The following is an 18755-nucleotide window of genomic DNA, read 5'->3' as shown; positions in this document are numbered from 1 at the left end:
CAGATTTGAAAGACATAGACGCACCGCAAGTTTGTTGACCCATTTTGCCCCGTCCATCCTAACGCCCTAAAATTACCCAAAACTGCCCACATTTTTGAAATGGTTTTGGTTATTTTTTTTTATAATATTATTAATCTTGTAATGCATTGATTTGCATGGATGGATGGATTTGCAAAAGGAAATTAAAACTTTTTTCCACTTTTGTTAGAGTACACCCTATAACCACCCACGCCCACCTTTTTAAAATATTGTTGAATACTTTTTCATAATTTTATTATTCCCTTAAATATCTATCGATTTTCAAAACAAAACTTTTTGCCGCACCCACTCTAAAGCCCTAAAGCCTCCAAACCGGTCACGCCCACATTTTTGAACACTTTTAAAATGTTGTCAAATTTTCTTTCCCAATATCTATCGATATCCCAAAAAAATGATGAAATTTCGCGTTCGCATTCACACTAGCTCAGTAACGGGTATTTGATAGTCGGGGAACTCGACTCTAGCATTTTCTCTTGTTTTCTAATACTTTTTCTCTGTTGGCTGGCTCATCAATTTGTAATCGCATTTGAGGAGGAAACCAATTTTGCAGCCGATTTACATTTGCTTGCTCTTTTTCGGAGATGGCATCGAGAAAAACGCGTTGTGTTTACGAAGTCTGGTCGCTTATCTGACGCCATTGACTTCATGGCGCAGTTCTTTGTTTGAGTTACAGACACGGAAAAAATTAAGTCCGAGCCACCTTAACCGCCACCAACCGACTACCAATAATGCAAATTCCTTCCAGAATTTGAAAGTCAATTAACCTTGCAAACTAAATTTTCCAATTAATCCTATCCTTTAAATATAGTTGCCTAGTACGGACGTCTCAATTTAATACACTTCGTGCAATTGAATGAAAACTTTTGTCAAGTTCTTTATATATAGGACCTTTTTTGTGAATAAACTCACAGTCAGACAGTCATGCCTATAGCGGTTCTGCTGTAATAGCTCATCGAGAATTTATATACATCGTAAGGCGTCTGACTAAGATTCATTTATCTTCATTGCGAAACAAATGCTTTACTCGATTGGAATGCTTTTTCTCAGTGCACACATAGTATAGGACTGTGGCTTACCTAACTCCTGGGCTGGTCCTGGATGACCCCCGTTCCGTTCCAATCTGGCAGCAATTACATTCGCCCTAGCACCCGGCTTGATGACTTGGCTTTGCTTTCAATTTGGTTGCACTTGCCAAAAGCCCCGGACCCCCAAAAAAGCCTGAAGAAAAATAGAAAACAAAAAGTGCAAGCCGACCGACCGACGAATGGAAAATGAAAAACCAAACCAAAGCAAGCCAAAGCAAACCGAAAATGTTTTGATATTTGTTTTTTGGCCCCAAGACTGTTTTGGCATCGGTGGATGCGGTCAGAGATTAGTTTGAGATTACTAAAGACACAAACCATAAAAATCTGAGCGTAATAAAATTGAGAATAATTAGTAAGGACGCTGAGGAAGAGCTGCTAACAGTTTTCTTAATGTCAAATGAAACGGAAATTGATAAGGTCGCATCAATTTGTAGCCATGTTGCGGATGGTAGATACTTGCCACCCCCGAACGCCAGAATGTCCAAAAAGTACAAAGGATCCCCTGGGAGTTGGCGCTGTTAAGTGTGGCCACAGCAAAATTTAATTACACAGTGGAATGAATTATGAATTGATAAAATTCGCCTTTTCAGCCAGAAATTGGAGCTCCGACTCAATGGCCATTAAGTGCCCCCGACATGGCCTACAACAGCTGTTGCTACACGGCTCAATATGGCTCCTCCACTCCCCTGCCACGACCCAGCTTGCACCCGAATTTCCTTCAGCAAATATTTGTATTTAGAGGCTTTCAATAGCTGGGAAATGGGAATCGTTCGACGTACTTTGGGGCAATCGTTGCCACTTCTCAGCCTGTAGCTGCCCGCACCCACAAGTAATGCTCGAGGCCCAACTCCCACAATACTTAGCCCAGTGGCGCCCAGCCGATCCTTTCCGCTGTCTATCAATTCTGGGAAATAAATAATTTATTCAAATTTACGCTTGTTGCCATTCTCAAGCGCTGCCGATAATTTGTCAAAAAGTCGTAAATTATAATAATAAAGAAGCAAAAGAATCACACAAGTTGAGCTAAGCTATGAAACGGATAAAAGGTGGTCAATTCTTTATCATTCAGTTACAATACCCTAATTATACCCGTTACTCGTAGAGTAAATGGTATACCATGATTCGTAAGTATATATGTTCTTGATCAGGATCAATAGTCGAGGCGATCTAGCCATGTCCTTCTGTCCGAATGAACGTCGAGATCTCAAGAACTATAAAAGTGAGCATGCAGCTTTCAGAGATATAGACGCCACGTCAAATCTAACGCCTACAAATCACACACAACTGCCACGCCCACACTTTTGAAAAATGTGCTGATATTTTTCATATTTTTATAAGTCTTGCAAATTTCTATCGATTTGGAAAAAAACTTTTTGCCACGCCCAAAACTGCCACGCCCATATTTATTAAAAATTGTTAGATATTTTATAATTTTATTAGTCCTTTAAATTTCTATCAATTTTCAAAACAAAATTATTTGCTACGCCCACTGTAGCACTTTGGAAAAGTGTTTAAATTTTTCTTTGTTTTATTGTTTGTTATGCCAATTTTTATCTGTATACGAAATACATTGTGGCCACGCCCCTCCTTTCACCTACAAAACGACCAAACCGGACACGCCCACACTTTTGAAGAATTTAAAATTTTTTTTTTTGATTTTATTATCTCAAATATCTTTCGATATCCGAGAAAAATTATGAAATTACTCGTTCGCACGCAGTTGACTATACCATTCTCTCTTGTTTTGACCCGCTTTTTCCTACATTTGAGCCAGAGTAAATAAATAAATAAATTTAAATAGTTGCTAAAGTGCAATTACAAAAAGTACTGCGGTCTCCAGTTAAAATTGCACCGAAATCCTATCAAAAATTTATAAAGCCCACATAGTAAAAACTGCTATTAGGTAGAATAAGGAGTTTATAAAATTCCATAAGCCTTTTAGAGGGTTGCCACTACGGAACTACGGAAACCACAAGAATAATGTTTGTGTGCGTGACTTATCCTCAAGAAAGAAGGGAAATGCAGGGGCGTGCGATGTGGATGAAAAGAACTGAGCTTTCAATTTGCTTGTGGTTAATTCATGTCCTGAGCGGCGGAGGGCGAGGCGACGAATTGGGGCTTGTGGTTCAGCCGCAGACCTTTGTGGGTTCAATGTCTTCCCTTCTCCAAGCCACAGACTTATGTGTGTGTGTGTGTGTGACAAGGATAAACACATTCCAGCATTTCGAAAGCGGCAACGATAACACCGTCAATTATTAATTATTATCACCGCAAAGCCAAATGTAAAAGCTTCAATTAAAACTTACGAACACACCGATAGGGCAAGGATACCTGGACGCACTCACGCTTTCGGTATTTATGCACTGGGAACAAAAACTAAAACCGTTAAGCAAACTATGGATAACCTGCCACTCTTAAGAAAATGCCACCCCACCGAAAAAAAAAAAAAAAACAAAAAATACAAGTTCGGAAAAGCTAAAAAATTTACTTTTCAAACGGAAATAAGTGTTTTGAAAGTCGATTATGATCGCTGGACTTAGATGTGGTTAAATTTGAATATATTTTTTTATTTTGCGACCATTTTTAATCCATCTGTAGCGAGTTTTTTGACAATTAATTCGCACACGGGATTTATTTTGACAGTATTTATTAGTATTCATTTATTTTAACAGTACGCTGTTCTAATTTTTCTCTGTGCACACACAGATATACACAAGGAGAGACAAATGCATTGCTCGACTCCTGTCCCAGATTTTATTTCCATTTTGTTAATGATTTATACAAGGATTAATTTATACTCACTAATGGATTTCACTCGGCAATGTCCTGCCAGCATTCAATATTATCAATTACTCTCCTTCACAGCCGCTGAAGAGTCCGCCTGGAAAAACAAGACGGGAAAAGAGGAAAATTAAGCAAAATTAATTATGGCCCACTGAGCAACATTGCCACACCGCATGCGAATTGCTTGGCATTTATTTTATGCCATTTCTTTCGCATTGCGCTGCGCGGCTATTTTATTGATTTTCCTTTCAGGTGAAGGGAAGTACGGTAAAAAGTGAAAATAAAATAACTCGAGTGCAAGATCAAATGGCGCTCGCATAAAAATCAACTAATTTGCACACTTAACCATGAAAGAAAATAAAATAAATGAGCGCCATTAGCAGCGGAAAATGATGAACACTTGAAAGTGTTTCGTCGGCGAGCGTGGAGCAGACTCTAAGGCCACGCCCACTTCCCATCGCCCCAGAAAATAAAGATAGATGGAGGAATATGTACGGAAGGTATCGCAAAAGAGATTTTATTTGCATATGGAAATCGACTGTTATCGGATATATCAACTTGGGGATAGCAGGCTAAAGTGAAACTCATTTCAATTCATTTTCTAAAAACGAATGTATCGAAGTCAGAATGCTTTATGTTAAGGAATGAAACTGAGCATATGAGTTCTCCGAAACAATATGAAATTCAAATATATGTATAATAAAAAAAAAAAAATAAATAAAATATCAGCTTACCATAATAAGTCAAGTTAATTCAATTGGGAAAAGACGGTATCTTATCAAATAGGCAATGCAATAGTTTACACAGGAAAATTAAGTCGTACATTTAGGATCTACAGCAAAGTAAACGGCGCAATTTAGTCACTATAAATTGGCATTTTCCACTATGTTTTCTTTCTGGATGTTGGCAGTTGACTAGATCGCTCGATAGTCAGCCAGACAGACGGCTGCTTGGTTTTGTTGGGTGGACCCTTCCGCCCAGTGGGCATTGTGGGTCAAATAAAATTTGCTTGGATAATTTTATGAATGGCATACACACTGAGCAAGGAGCAAAAACAGAAGAAGAAGAGTATAGCGGGTAAAATGCAGCGAACGGGAACCAACTATTTCAAGGAAAGCCGGAAAAACGTGGAAACGTCAAGCAATGCAATTTATTATTACATCAAAGGGTTAATTGTGCCCATGTGTGAGAGTGTGTGTTGAGCAGCGCTTTCAGTGCATTTTCTTGCCGTGCAGTTTCCGCGTGCCGTCAAACTCTCCATGTCAGTGTTTAAATAAACGACAACACTTGAAATAAATTACAGCAAATCAAGTTAAATAAATGGTGCGAGTGTGCGAATGCCGAGGAGGAAAGGGCGTTGAAGTCGTTATCACTCACACACTCTCACCACATTTTTCCATTTTCTTTTTATGCGCACACAAGTCTGTGTGTGGCATTGCTGCGGACCTAGATTTTCATTCGCACCGACTTTTCTAGCTTCCGCGGCATTTTTAGATTAATGTGTATGGCTTATGCGTGTGCGGTATCAACTATTCGGCACTTTCAATTCAAAAACTTTGATGTGATTGCGTCCCGGTATTGCGTATATATAGTAAAATTAGTTGTAATATTTTTTTATTTTAGTCGAATAAATGTCGCGTCAGTTGACTAAGGACAACGCCGATAAGAATTATTTAACGAAGGTTTTTATTGAACTTCTTTATTCGGATATCAGCTTAAGACTAAAAATGAAATGTAAATTGGATTGAGGAGAAGCCTTTGTGTTATATAAATATTTTAACAATATTTGTATTTCGGGAGAGCCTCGCTCTTAGATTCTTAAGATAAGGAAAAAATTCAAAGAGAGCAGTCAAATCTGCTTAGGTCAGTCTTTAGGATGTTTACAAGAACGGCTAAGTGCCGCTGCCAAAGAATTCTTTATTAGAAACGGATGTTGGTTGCGCAGCTGGGATACATTATGGAAATCACTTAAGCTCATTACTGTTTATAGTTATTTGAAATAATTTAAGTGGCCGGTTTGGACCACCCAAATACGTCACTAGTTTTAAATTCCCGAACGCCTTAGAAGTAGTAGCGAACTAATTACCTTTTACATACTAACTGATTACCCTTATCCCCAAACATAGCGTCTTATTTGCGCCTGCGGGATTTCACAATGTCAGTTAAACATCAGTTGTCAATTTTCTCATTATCGTGTTTAAAATGTGCAGCAAACTGACTGGCAGCACAAAATATAGCTAACAATACACGTATTCAAACGCAATACTTCCAACCAAGTCTCTGTGGACAGTCATTGTAGTTTCAAAAAAAAGGATAAAAATGCTTCGGCTGGCCAATACTGTTCGTACGCAAAATATCAATTAAAGGCCCGTGCCTCTGGAAATGCATTTCCGTCGAATGCGATTGAAACTACAGGCGTTATGATGTGCCACGGATCAATTAACGGGGCAATTAACAGTGCGTAATCGCTTTCCACATTAATCGTTTGCATTTATCAATTAAGTTCGCATCACTGTTTGTATTCAGTTTAGGCTCGACACACACATTTCCACACATTTGCTTAGCCGCTAGGTGGAAACTCTGTCATAATTCAGGTTCCTTCGTCACGCAGAAGTTGGGCAATTATCCGCAATGCCAGAATAATTGTGATAACCAGTGGTTATTAACCACTTACACTTCAGTAGGCAATTTATAATAATTACCTTAACACTAACAAGTAATTACATATTACAGGCTATCATTTACTTATATATATATATTTTCAATTTCGTTTTCAATGGCTCATTTTAGGATATGAAATGGTTTACTAAGCACCTTTTTATATAAAACATTTCTAAATAATTTTAAAAACTTAAAGCGCCACTCCTAAGACACGATTTCTCTCAGTCTCGGATTTTTCATCATCGGTTCTTAAGGGAAAGCATACTTTGATTAAGTGCGTGCTTCGACATTCCGGCTAGGAGATTGACTCATTTGCCCATTTTTGATGGAATGTCGCCAACTAAAATGTATTCCACTTTCCCGCTCACTCGGGGCTGCCCAGCCCACTAGGCGCCGCCCTTGCTGTTCCATTTTCCGCAGCGCCACCAAGTTTATCGCGTTGTTTGCCTTTGCCGCTTTATCAACGCAAAAAAAAAACGCAAAGAAAAGGCAACAAAGAAAAGTGGGGAAAGCCGGGAAAAGCTGGGACAAAAGTAAACGAAAAGGGTTGTAAAAACGTAATGGCGAGTTAAATAAAAGAACGAACGTGCTGAGGGAGCCAGAAATATGCCAGCACTCACACAGGCCAAAAATGTACGAAAATATATATTCAAAAGTGTCATAAATGTAATACAACTTTTCCTTTATGACAACTGTGTGTGTGACTTGGCGTTTGTGTTGGCGCGTTGTTCAAGTGCCACTCTGCCGAAACTTCTCTCCGGCCAATGAAAATAAAAAAAAAGTTCAAATAAAATAAAACAAAATGAAATATAGGGAGTGCTGAACAACTAAAAAACTTTGTCCGCACACTGCTAAAGTGTATGTGGCTGTGTGTGTCTGTCTACCTGTATTTTTGTACCCAATAATGCGTTTCCATTTTCCATCGTAGGCTATTTGGGCCTGGCTAAGCTTTTAAGTTAGCTGGAGCTGCATTGGATTACTTCGGAGAGAGCACGAAATGCCGGAAAATTAACTGCACAAACTGAATTATAAATTTTAAAATGTTGATCGACAGTCGAACAATATAAAAACTCAATGAAATATAACAGGGCACCAGTTAATTTAAAGAATGCATCAATTTACGCTTAGACGCAAAACGAGTAATGCCCGTCCACAGAGAAAATTTTACAGCATATAAGATACTAAGTACTAGTAGCGGATATAATACTTCGCACAGTGTTCATTTAGTTTATTTGACTGCCTCGAACATAGTTTTAAGCGACAAGGCAAACAATCAAAGTACAGTTCACCAAATGGCTTAACATCAATAAGATAGGTTTGCTAGTATACTCGCCTAATATGTATTTCTAGCTAATTGAGTGAAATTATCAATTAAATTAAGCTTAAGGCAAATCTTGCTATACAGCCATGTTGGTACCGTCTGTCTGTTTTCCTGTGTGCTTGGCATAGAGCTCTTCAGCTCTCTACTGGAAATTTAAATATGGATTGAAGATTTAAAAGTATGAGGGCGAGAAATCGAAATCTGTTAAATTGAATGTGGAAAAGGTCGTGAAAAGGGACGGGCAGATGGCGCGTTGGCATGCAGATTTCCACTAGCACTGGCGACGTCAAAATGATTGCCTACGGACAGAAAAAAAAAAAAAAAAAAAAACAAGCGGAAACGGGAAAATGCCGCTACTACAACTTCCCGTTTCACAACACTCATACTCACACTTCACTACCTGAGAGGAGGAGACAGACAGCGCAAGAGAATAAGGCAAGGAGTTGAACCTGCAGTGAAAATAGCGGAAAAAGAAATCAAAATGGAGCACAGGAAACCGCGACTGAACTCAGCCAAACATCGAAAAAACACCAGACATCTAGACACGGAAAGAAATTGTATTCAAGATCGAGCTTTTCCTTACAATCTGTAGTGCACTAAATAAACGTCAAACCGATCTCATAATATTAGTTTCATGTATACTTTTAGGTTATAAAATTATCGCAATTTCATATTAATTTTAATTCTATGTAGCATTGGAATTGAAGGAAGTGAAAATGAATGCGTTTCAAAGGAAGATTAAAGTATATTTAGCTCACAATAGCACAAAGAACACAATATAGACAAGAATTAGTCTCCTGTATTCCTAAACGAAAGCCCAAAATCATTACTGAAATGCTAGTTAAGAGAACTCCGATTTAAGTAGGGTACGAAGGCCCAATGAAGCACGTATGTATATTGTGGGGATCCAAATTGGCTTTCAGTGTGGACGCCAAGCCGGACTAACAGAACCGAACCATATGCGAGGCATTTTCGCCGAAAGTTATGCTGCAAGCAGTAGGAGTTGCCCTTTAACCTACTGAAGCTGTGGAAGATTGCTTAAAGTTTTATTGGTTGTTGTTTGCAAAGCAAAAACTTTACTTTTGCGCGCTTTTCTAACGGTGCCATCACGGGGGTGGTCGGCGGGGGAGGGCCGAGTGTGTGGGTAAAGTTGCCAAAGGATCCTTTTCAGTCCTGTACACCCTCGTCCTGCGGACTCTTTTTGCTTTTGCTTTCGATTTCTCAATTTCTTTTTCGTTTTTTTCGGCGCTTTCTTCGCCTTTGCGTCTATCGCTTTTCTACACAAGTCCAAATAGGTATTCCTTTTTGTGGAAACTGAAACTGCCGTTAGTCAAGAGGAGCCATTTCCATTGCCATTTCAGATCCCATTTTCCCACCCCGACTCTGCCATTCCTCGCCGGAAGTGGAAGCCAACGTTTAAGTTGCAGTCCAAGTGGAAGCCAAAGTTAAAGTTAACGTTAAACTTTAAGCTGAGGTCATCGCCAACAGCACCAACATCGCTCGTGTAATTTTCATAAACAAAATAGTTAAGCATCGCCGCCAGTTGTCTAATGGCAGCTCGTCCTTGGGGCTTCCACCCATTGTAATAATAACCATCATCATCGACTTCATCGCCTGCTGCCCGGTCATTTCAAGTGCAAAAGTAGACCAGAATAGCGAAAGTTTGTTTTCCCCCTTGAAATGCAGATGGAAAATACACCGGAGCAAAAGTATTATCATTCCCATTGACTATTGGAATGGATGGTACCATAAAAAGGTCATTTCTTCAATAAATCGGATGCCCACACTCTTTTTTTTCGGTTTTAAATCAATGATTTTTATAAAGTAACTACTGTCTGCTTTAGCTAATCAATAATACACCATTTCTAATTAGCCCTAAAGCACACCAATTATTATTTCCGTGTACTTGAAATACGAGTGGTGGTCCGGAGGGGTGAAAGGTGAGCATAGCTTATGCACAACTTACCTCGCCAAAGAACTGAGCAGATTAAGCTGGGGAAATTCCACCAAGCGATGCAAATTGAAGGCTCAGAAGAACTTCAACGTCTACGGACACTCGCTGTTTATGTTTTTGGCAAAGATAAGCTTAGGCGGGTAGACAATGAATTTGACGAATAAGGTTTGTTGAAGAAATGATCTCATTCACGTGGACTATTTGCAATTCATTACTTTTAGCTGTTCGCCCTTAAAGATATCAATTATTACCTAAAAACAAGACACAAGAAATAAAAAATATATGTTTTGGGTTGGTAAGGAGTTCGGATGTGTGTGGAAGCAGTTGTGGGTGTGTGGAATGTCATTGGTGGAAATTGAAATGCACATGACAATCCATTTCATCAGCAGTTTAGTTTCCATTCGGAACGTTTCTGTGGCGGTGGAGATGCTGTGTTTAAGAGATTTCCTAACTAGCTCTGGATAATTTTCGCATTTTCCAGCAGCTTAAAACTTCTGAATGTTCCTTATCATATATAAATTTAATCTTATATATATTTAAGTACTAAAACTAAAAAATTAACTACTTAAAAAAAATGACCAACTGTAAAAAAAAGGGTGTTATAAAACAAAGAGTCTGAGAAATATGAGCTAAGCCTTTCTTGGACTCCATTCCCTACTTTGAAAGCAAAAACTATCACCTTGGATGGGGATCCTGGCGTGAACTACGTGGCACTCAGCACTAAACTGGAAGCCGATCCGTGGTGGGAGCGGAGTGTCCAGTGGTGAGTGGGGCGGAGTAATCGATGACTTGTGCCGTGATTGTGTGCGTTCTTCGTATGGAGGAGTCGAGTGGTGTGAGTGCCAGCGATTGAGCCAAATCAACAAAAGTCAACATTTCAACAACAAAGTCCTTGACTGTTAAACTTAACCGGGCACCCAGCACACACACACGCATTCCGAAAGAGATGAGTATATATGTAGTGGTAGGAGAGGCAGCACATCCCATAACAGGGCGTAATAGAAAAATCGTGTCTGCAAGCATCTTGGTCCCATGTCCACGACATTTTTTCGGGCTCTTCCGGGGTCGTATCATCCCCTGTGTACAGTCAATGTCAGTCAATATTTTGCCAGACTGTTCGGTGGGGAATGGGACGCAAAACTGGGCTTTAGTGATTGGTGAAGGGAGTGGTGGGTGGTGATGGAGGTGATGGAGGTGGGGGTGGATGTATGTGGGGGTTCAGCTGGCAAATAGAATTGAATTGAAAAAGAATGAAGAACCAAACTGAAAAGGAAAACGAGATCCGAAACGAAGGGCAACAATAACAAAAGTAAATTACATATGCACACATAACTTGTCAATGGATTCACTGAGAGAAAATCCTGGTCGTCCCACAAATTTGTGCCTATATAATCACACCAATGCCAAGCAAGACTTGTCTTTCTTTCCATTTATAGTTCACAATTCCTCGTATGAGGTTTCTTTTATTCCATTGAGCTATCACCAAACACTTGGCTTGGCTTGTATAATATTTTGAATGCAATGACGCCAAATAAGACCCCAAAAAAAGTTGGCTTCCCTTCATACAATTATGTTTTTTCATAGTGTATATGTGGAACTTCGTGAGTGTAGTCGTTATGCGAAATGACAGAGCCGAGGAACAACAACAATGGCAAACACATTTTCTGATTAGTTTGCAGAGGCCACATTAGTCCCCAGTCGCTTAGAAACGCTGACAGGCGGCAAGAATCTGTATAAACGGCCGAAGAGAGAGAGAGAGAGATGGCTTTTGCGGCAAGGGTCAAGCGGCTAGAAAGAAAGGGAAAAAGAGAGGAAAGCTCTACAGCGCCCTGTCAAAAGTGTGGAAAATGTTCAAGGCGCAAACCACACATTCGCATATGTACATGTATATGTATAATGTTCAGAGCGTATTATCCAAACTTGAAGTTTTGCATTACTAATCAACCTCGCCTCACGATTGGCACACTCCGATAATTAGCTTTCAAATCGAATTTAAATTATTCAAGAGACTCCAAGAGCCCGAAACGAGGAATAAAACCTGCATTTTCCATTAGGCAAATGACATCAAAGGAATAAAACAGTCTGCCGCTCCGCAGCCCAATTCAATGAGCGAAGTGCACTTTCAAGTGGCAATATTTGGCAATATTATTGTAGCTATTCGCATAAGGATGCCATAATTAAAGTAATTTGATGAGATTATTACAAAGCAATTGCATCAATGCCGTCTAATTGACTCTTTGTTCGAAGGTATTTTTGAGTTTAATCAAGCTAATTCAAGGCGACAAGGAACACTAAATCCGAAAGCCTCGACTATCAGATATAAGCTATCAATTTTAAAATAAATCACATTTCACATACTCTTCATGTGCAATGACTTTATGCGCCATTCTATGGCATTTACGCTGTATTTAACTCACACCTTTGGAACATTTATCGGATTTTACAGTATTGTAATCTTTTGCCCGATTCGTTGTGGCTGGTATGAACTCTTTTATTTTTACTGTGCCAAATAAATAATTAAGACCTTAGTAGCTGCATTGAAGTACATAAGTACATGCTTCTCGTATAGTTGAGATTGCTAACCATCTCGTTAGAGTTTTTTAAATATCGTTTTTTGACTACTTCTGTTATTGGAGCATTAAGCGTTCTTTGTCAGTAGCACATTAACTGGCTACTCCTTATCCGACAAACTCGAAAAATTAGCTCAGCATTTCACGTTTAGGCATTTCGCCGACTTTTTCCATCCAGAATGAATGGCATTCTTTCGGCCAAAAATCGCCTATTAGCCTATCGTTTGTGGTCGGACTCTGAGAAAATTTGTTTTTAATTTTCACACTTTCTCTACCGCCATTTGTTGTAGATTTTCGTCTTGGATTATCGCTTGCATTCCACCTACCTTTTCCATTGTCACAGCTCTTCTGCCACGCCTACCGCAAATTAATGAGCCGTCGTCCTTAACACACTCTTGAATTAGTTGCCAAACAAGATTCGCTGTCGTTTTTTTTTCACATTTTCACCTCGCACAACTTTTCGTGGAATCCCGTGAGTTGAGCAACAACCGAGAATGTTCGGAAAATGATTGGGGGAAGGCGGCTCAAGGCAACTTTCATTTCTTTCGCTACCCGAAGACACTTGTGGTCCCCTACTTTTTACCTCTGGCAGCCGCACCCAGCGCATCGTCGTTTTCATTTGCTCTCGGATTTTTGGGCTTTACACGTTTAAATTTTGCTTACTGCTTCAATGGAATGAGGGAATGCTGGCAGAAGAGTTATACTCTCGACCATCTTGATGGGTATTAAATTTTCATACTTTTCAGATATTCAAAGGTGGAAAATGATTAGTAAAGTACTATTAATGTGAGAGATAGAAAAAAATGTCTTTAACCCAATGTGTCACACAAAGCTAATTGAAATTAAAGTTATAGGCTTGGCACTCGCTCCTTCATTTGGTTTCAGAGTTGTAGACTAGGCCCTCGGTTCTTCAGTTGGTTTCACAGTTGATGAGGATGATGAAACAACAGCAACAACAGTCACAGCAGCAGGGACAGATCATCAATCTGCTCACTGCCCTCCAAACGCGTCAAGTGCTATAATGATGCCGCTGCGCATCTTAGTGTGGAATGCTTTTTGCGACGCTACGAAATCGATATCCTGCTGCTCAGCGAGACTCATTGCAAGGAGGCACAGCCACCCAAAAAAATATGGATTTTCGGTCTACACTGCCAACGACCCGAGCGACGGTAACGCCAAAGGTGGTGCAGCGATCTTGGTCAAATTCAGCCTAGTCCATTTCCCTCTTATACCAATAGCCACTGACAAGGTGCAACTCGCGTCTGCAGCCATCGAGACGGGTCATGGGTCTGTCAATTCAAATGCATTCTAGGGCAACAATGCTCCAAACTCCTCATCCCGGGCTACTGGAATGCATCCCAATGCCTATGGGGAGCGAGGAGATGCAACCGAAGAGAGCGTGCGCTAGCGAATCTGGTGCCAGGCTCAGACATGAGCTCCCTAGCAACCGGAGGTCCTACAAGATTCCCGTACGGCAGTAGAGACTCCGCAGGCTATATCGATTTTGCGGTCACCAGGGGCATACTAGATATACATGCTGAGATACGGTTGGCTGCTGAGCTCAACTCCGACCCTCTATCGCATTTAATCACCCTTGATGCAATAGCTACAGCTTATCCCAAGATGGAGCGGCTAATCAGTAGTTACACTGACCTGGATTGATTCCATGGGGATCTACAATCCTTCCCTCCACAGTGGAAGCTCGGCTTCATCTCCATGATCCACAAACCTGTCAAGCCTGAACAGAACCCTGGGTCCTACCGGCCAATCAGTCTCCTCCCTTCGATCACGAAGGTGTTTGAGAAACTGATTGGCACCCGGATGGTCAGGATTATGGAAGCCAAGGATATCCTGCCCGAGCATCAGTTGGGTTTTCGTGCTAGATACTGTACGGTAGAACAACTTCATCGAGTGGTCGAGCAAATTCTATCAGCATTTGAAAGCAAGGAGTACTGCACTCTTCCTGGATGAACGTGAGACATTTGATCGGGTGTGGCACTCCGGTATCCTGCTTAAATTAAAGCATACGCTGCCTGCACCTTACTTCGTCCTCCTGAGGTCGTACCTCGAAAAGAGAAGGTTTGCGGTCCGATTCCACGCGGCTCTCTCAAATATGTAATATTTGGCAGTCGGAGTACCACAGGGAACTGTACTTGGTCATCTGCTTTACTGTTCGTACAGCTATGACATACCGCGGACAGACACTAGCCTACCCGGGACGTCAATGTTGGCCACATTTGTAGATGATGTGCTTGTCACCTAAAAGTCCCGCTGCCAACACGATGCTAATGATGGCATCCAGGAATTTGCATCTATGCTGACAAATCAGCGAATGTGTGCTACACGCTTAAACTGAGAACACCACCCCTGTCCTCATTGATGGTACCCCTGTCCCCTAGTCGAACTCAGCCAAATATCTCGGAGTAATTCCAAATCGGAGACTCATCTTCACGAAGCATGTAGCATGTGAGTGCGATGAGAATGCGTATACGTGCAGCGGCGTCAAAGCAGTTTTCGCTTATAAGTTCGAGAAGTAAATTGCTTTTCTCCAACAAGGTGACAATTTACAAGCAAATCATAGCTCCAATATGGAGGTACCGACTGTCAATATATTGGGCTTGGCCTGCGGCAGCCAAATCCGTCGTATTCAGGCACTTTAGCCGGTACCACGGCAGGTTAGAGCGTCATAGAAATAGCCTAGCCAAGGCACTAACCAGAGGTCGCCCACCCAGGAGCTCCACAGGAGACAGCCGAAGGACCTTATCCTACGCTCCCCCTGACGAGATGTAACATAATTGTTATGTAGTGTATTGTTATCTATATCATTGTTATTTAATAATTATTTATATCATTGTTTTAGCTAACCTTGTAAGCCAGCGCGCCTGCAAGGTCTGAATTAATAGAGCCCAAGGTCACACAGGTGTTCTAAGCTACCCCGTTTGCCTTAAAAAAATTATACAAAAATATATAATAATAATGATGTGCTTGGGATTACAGTTAATAATTGTGCTAAATTACAATACAATTAAGGTATTCCGGGTAATTATGCATAAATTACTGTTGCATACTTTCGGCCATGAAAAGAGTTTCAGAAACCCCATTGAAACCCCCTAGTCAAAAATTGGAATATTGGAAAAAAAATGTGGAGATGTGGTCGCACTGCGGCATGTGTGCAAATATTAGCACAATTCGTTGGCGGACTGAGCAGTGCACTGCCCACTGCAGCGGGCGGTAGAGATGCCACCACACCCGCTCCCACTCTCTCCGTCACGCCGTCTCGCTCGCTCTGCTTAGAAAAGCCTGCAATGGGTGTGCGCGTGTGTGTATGAGTTGGTGGCTCTGCACTATAGGCTGATTGGTAACTTTTTGCGGCCAAAATTAATAACTTCAAAACGAAAAAAAGTTATTTAGCATGTGTTTTTTGTATTGGATTACACTAGCCCATATCTTTTAAATTGACAAAAATTGTGTTTTTAGATGGTAACTCCTGAATGGAGAAAGATAGTTATCATTGGGTTACACTAGCCCATATCTTTTATAATACTACAAATTGTGGTCGTGGCACCTCCCCCTTATATGACAATTACGGAATACTCTAATGACCAATATTCTAGTCATTTTTGAAGTACATATATATTTGAAGTAAGTAAGTAAGCGTTATGGCAGTTCAAAACAAGATTTTTTACAGGGTGCCAATTGATCAAAAATAATATAGACTTAAAGTGTAAAAACTTCTAAGATGAAAAGCATATTGTGTCAAATTTACAATGCATGAGCAAACGTGTGTACACATACAGTTGACTGCTGTCACTGTATGCGTAGAAAAGAGCTGTTCGCAGTAGAGCTTTCCGCTGTCTCGCTCTTGAACAAAAATTCGAGAGAGCCTGGAGCCACATCTAGAGCCACGCCGAAAAAATCGTGTGCAAAAAAAATTGTATGGCATTACGCATATTGTCATTCTAGTGTCTTTGGTTCAAACCAGTCCCTTTCGATCTCATTATGACTTCTTTATTAAAAACTTTTCTTTGTTTCTCCGAACGGCTGTTTTAAACAGCTGATATCGGGATTTTTTTTTAATTTTTGGTACGCAACACTAAAGTCTAATCTTATACTAACACAATGGCGTAATCAAATCCAAGAACTACGGACTTTTGAAAAATGGCTTTTTGGCCATAAAAAGGTACCATAGTGCCTATAGTGCTCTGCAGCAGAGTAACTGTAACAGTTGCAGCTGCAGGTGCAGCTGATCTTTTTGCTTTCAACAACATCTAAAAAACTCTTTTCAATTAAATACGGTTCTGAGCTCTAAGGAAGACATCGAGAACGCAGTAGACATTCTAACGCATAATATACATAGAGCTGCTTCTGCTTCTAAGCCGCCTGAGCCTGAGACGTGCCCCAGAAGTTATGATATTGTACCACGCCAGAGAACTAATCATAACTAAAAGAAGTCTTCGAAGAAGAGCAATTCGAACTCAGGATCCATGGGACAGAATCATCTTAAGGGATTTCTTAGAGGATCACTTCACTCCTTATGACTTCGCCAAGACAGAACAAATAAGAGAGACTCATTAGTACTTAAAAATGCAATTTCAGATGTCTTGGCCTATTAAGCCAATAATGATAGAAGAAATATCTAATAATTACTGCCGAAACATAAAGCTCCAGGAATGGAAGGGATTTGCCATGCCACGTTTAAGCTTTTACCCATAAAAGCGATAATCTATATAGCACTAATCTTTAATGCTATTTTAAGGGTCCAAGTGTTCCCAAGACAGTGGAAACTTTCTGTTATTCTGATGATTCAGATGTCTCGGAAACCAGAAGTTGATCCTGAGTCGTATCGTCCTATAAGCCTCCTACCCTCCCTTTCTAAATTATGGGAGAGACTTATTGCCAATCGGATCAACGACATTATAAGACAAGGTAATATCAAAGACACTAGAATAATATTTTGTAATAATATAATATATTTTAGAATATTCTAGGGTCTTTGGTAATATCTGGCCGGATCATCAATTTGGATTTCGCGGAAATATAGAACAGGTCCACAGACTGGTGAAACATTTATTACAGGCTTTCGACTCGAGTACTCCATCGCTGTCTTTATAGATATGCATCAAGCCTCCGACAAAGTATGGCATGTATTTTAAAGTCATATCTGGAAGGACGAGAATTTAAAATCACGGTGAGAAATAACTACTCCCCTATATATCCATTGAGAGCTGGAGTCCCACTGGGCAGTGTTCTCGGACCGCTACTGTGCTCCTTTTACACTGCTGATATCCCTTGCCCGAGTTTCGAACACATGAAAGCAATGAACAAGGCTCTTAGGGCAACCTATGCAAGTCTAGGGATGTAAGTCTAGGGACAGCAGAGAGGCAGCTAACGGACTACAAGAACATATTAATGCTCTGGCAGCCTGGTGTAAAAGGTGGAACCTAAAAATAAACCCACTGAAAACAACAAATCCATGCTTCACATTGAAAACGAACACCCCTCTAATCCGGCTAGAAGGAGTTACCCTGAATCAGCCGTGCAAAAAAAAACTGTGTATGCATACGCACTGTATCGTACCGATGTGGTTATATGGGATCCAGATTTGGGGAATTGCAGCCAAATCTTAATCCAAATCCAGGTGATGCAAAATCGTGCATTACGACAAACAACCAACTGTGACTGGTATGCACGTAACTCCACACTCCATAAAGACCTCAATCTTCACACAGTTGAGGCACAAATTGGGAGACCCACAAGTCGATACAGTGACAGATTACTGAGCCACAGAAATCTTCTTGCATGACGTCTTATCCCCGATCGACCTCCGAGACGACTTAAACGGCAAGGCTTCGCCAATTGGACAAGAGTAAAAACTTTTCACTTATGTTCCTACTTCACTTATTTTGATATAGTGTTTGATATAGTTCTCAAGATTATTTGTCCACCCTGTGATGTTAAGATACAATATTATGATGTACGGATTCTTCACTTAACAAATAAAAAAAAAATAATAATGATATTGGAAAATTCATGAGAAAGAGTTTTCACATTCAACGTGAACCGTTGAATAACTTCGTCTGGGTTCTTTTTGGGGTAAGCTTGTGGTTTTCTCTTGTGTTCGCTTTCGTAAGTTCTGTGTCTTCTTCTTGCTGCCGCTAATTTTTCGCCTAATTTCCGTTTTAATTTTGCTCGTTTTATTCAAAACTTTTTCTCCGCCATATTTTCTTCTTCTCTGAAGTCATCCCTATTTCCTTTTCTTGGCAGCAAACGCGTTTGGAATTCGTCCGACGAAGAAAAAGACATTTGGTCCATAACAATTAGGAGCGGGCTTTTGGCCGTGT

At 40.4% G+C, this 18755-nt stretch overlaps 1 long non-coding RNA gene across 1 annotated transcript in view, besides 8 other annotated features; it reads right to left on the bottom strand.

The window, feature by feature from the left end:
- Positions 1-514: part of a mobile genetic element that runs on past the window's edge.
- lncRNA:CR44997 (long non-coding RNA:CR44997) overlaps positions 1-18755 on the bottom strand; it is a 140359-nt gene that overhangs the window by 53136 nt on the left and 68468 nt on the right. The window contains exon 3 of the long non-coding RNA NR_123990.1: positions 3927-4005. This is a non-coding gene — a long non-coding RNA (long non-coding RNA:CR44997). The remainder of the gene's footprint in view (positions 1-3926; positions 4006-18755) is intronic.
- Positions 2255-2851: a mobile genetic element.
- Positions 5499-5948: a mobile genetic element.
- Positions 13342-14081: a mobile genetic element.
- Positions 14092-15378: a mobile genetic element.
- Positions 16051-16385: a mobile genetic element.
- Positions 17073-18239: a mobile genetic element.
- Positions 18240-18422: a mobile genetic element.

Source organism: Drosophila melanogaster, chromosome X (genome assembly GCF_000001215.4).
Source record: "Drosophila melanogaster chromosome X".
Classification (NCBI taxonomy): Eukaryota; Metazoa; Arthropoda; class Insecta; order Diptera; family Drosophilidae; genus Drosophila; species Drosophila melanogaster.
The sequence above is the reverse complement of the archived record's forward strand: the minus strand, read 5'-3'. Positions and strand labels throughout refer to the sequence as shown.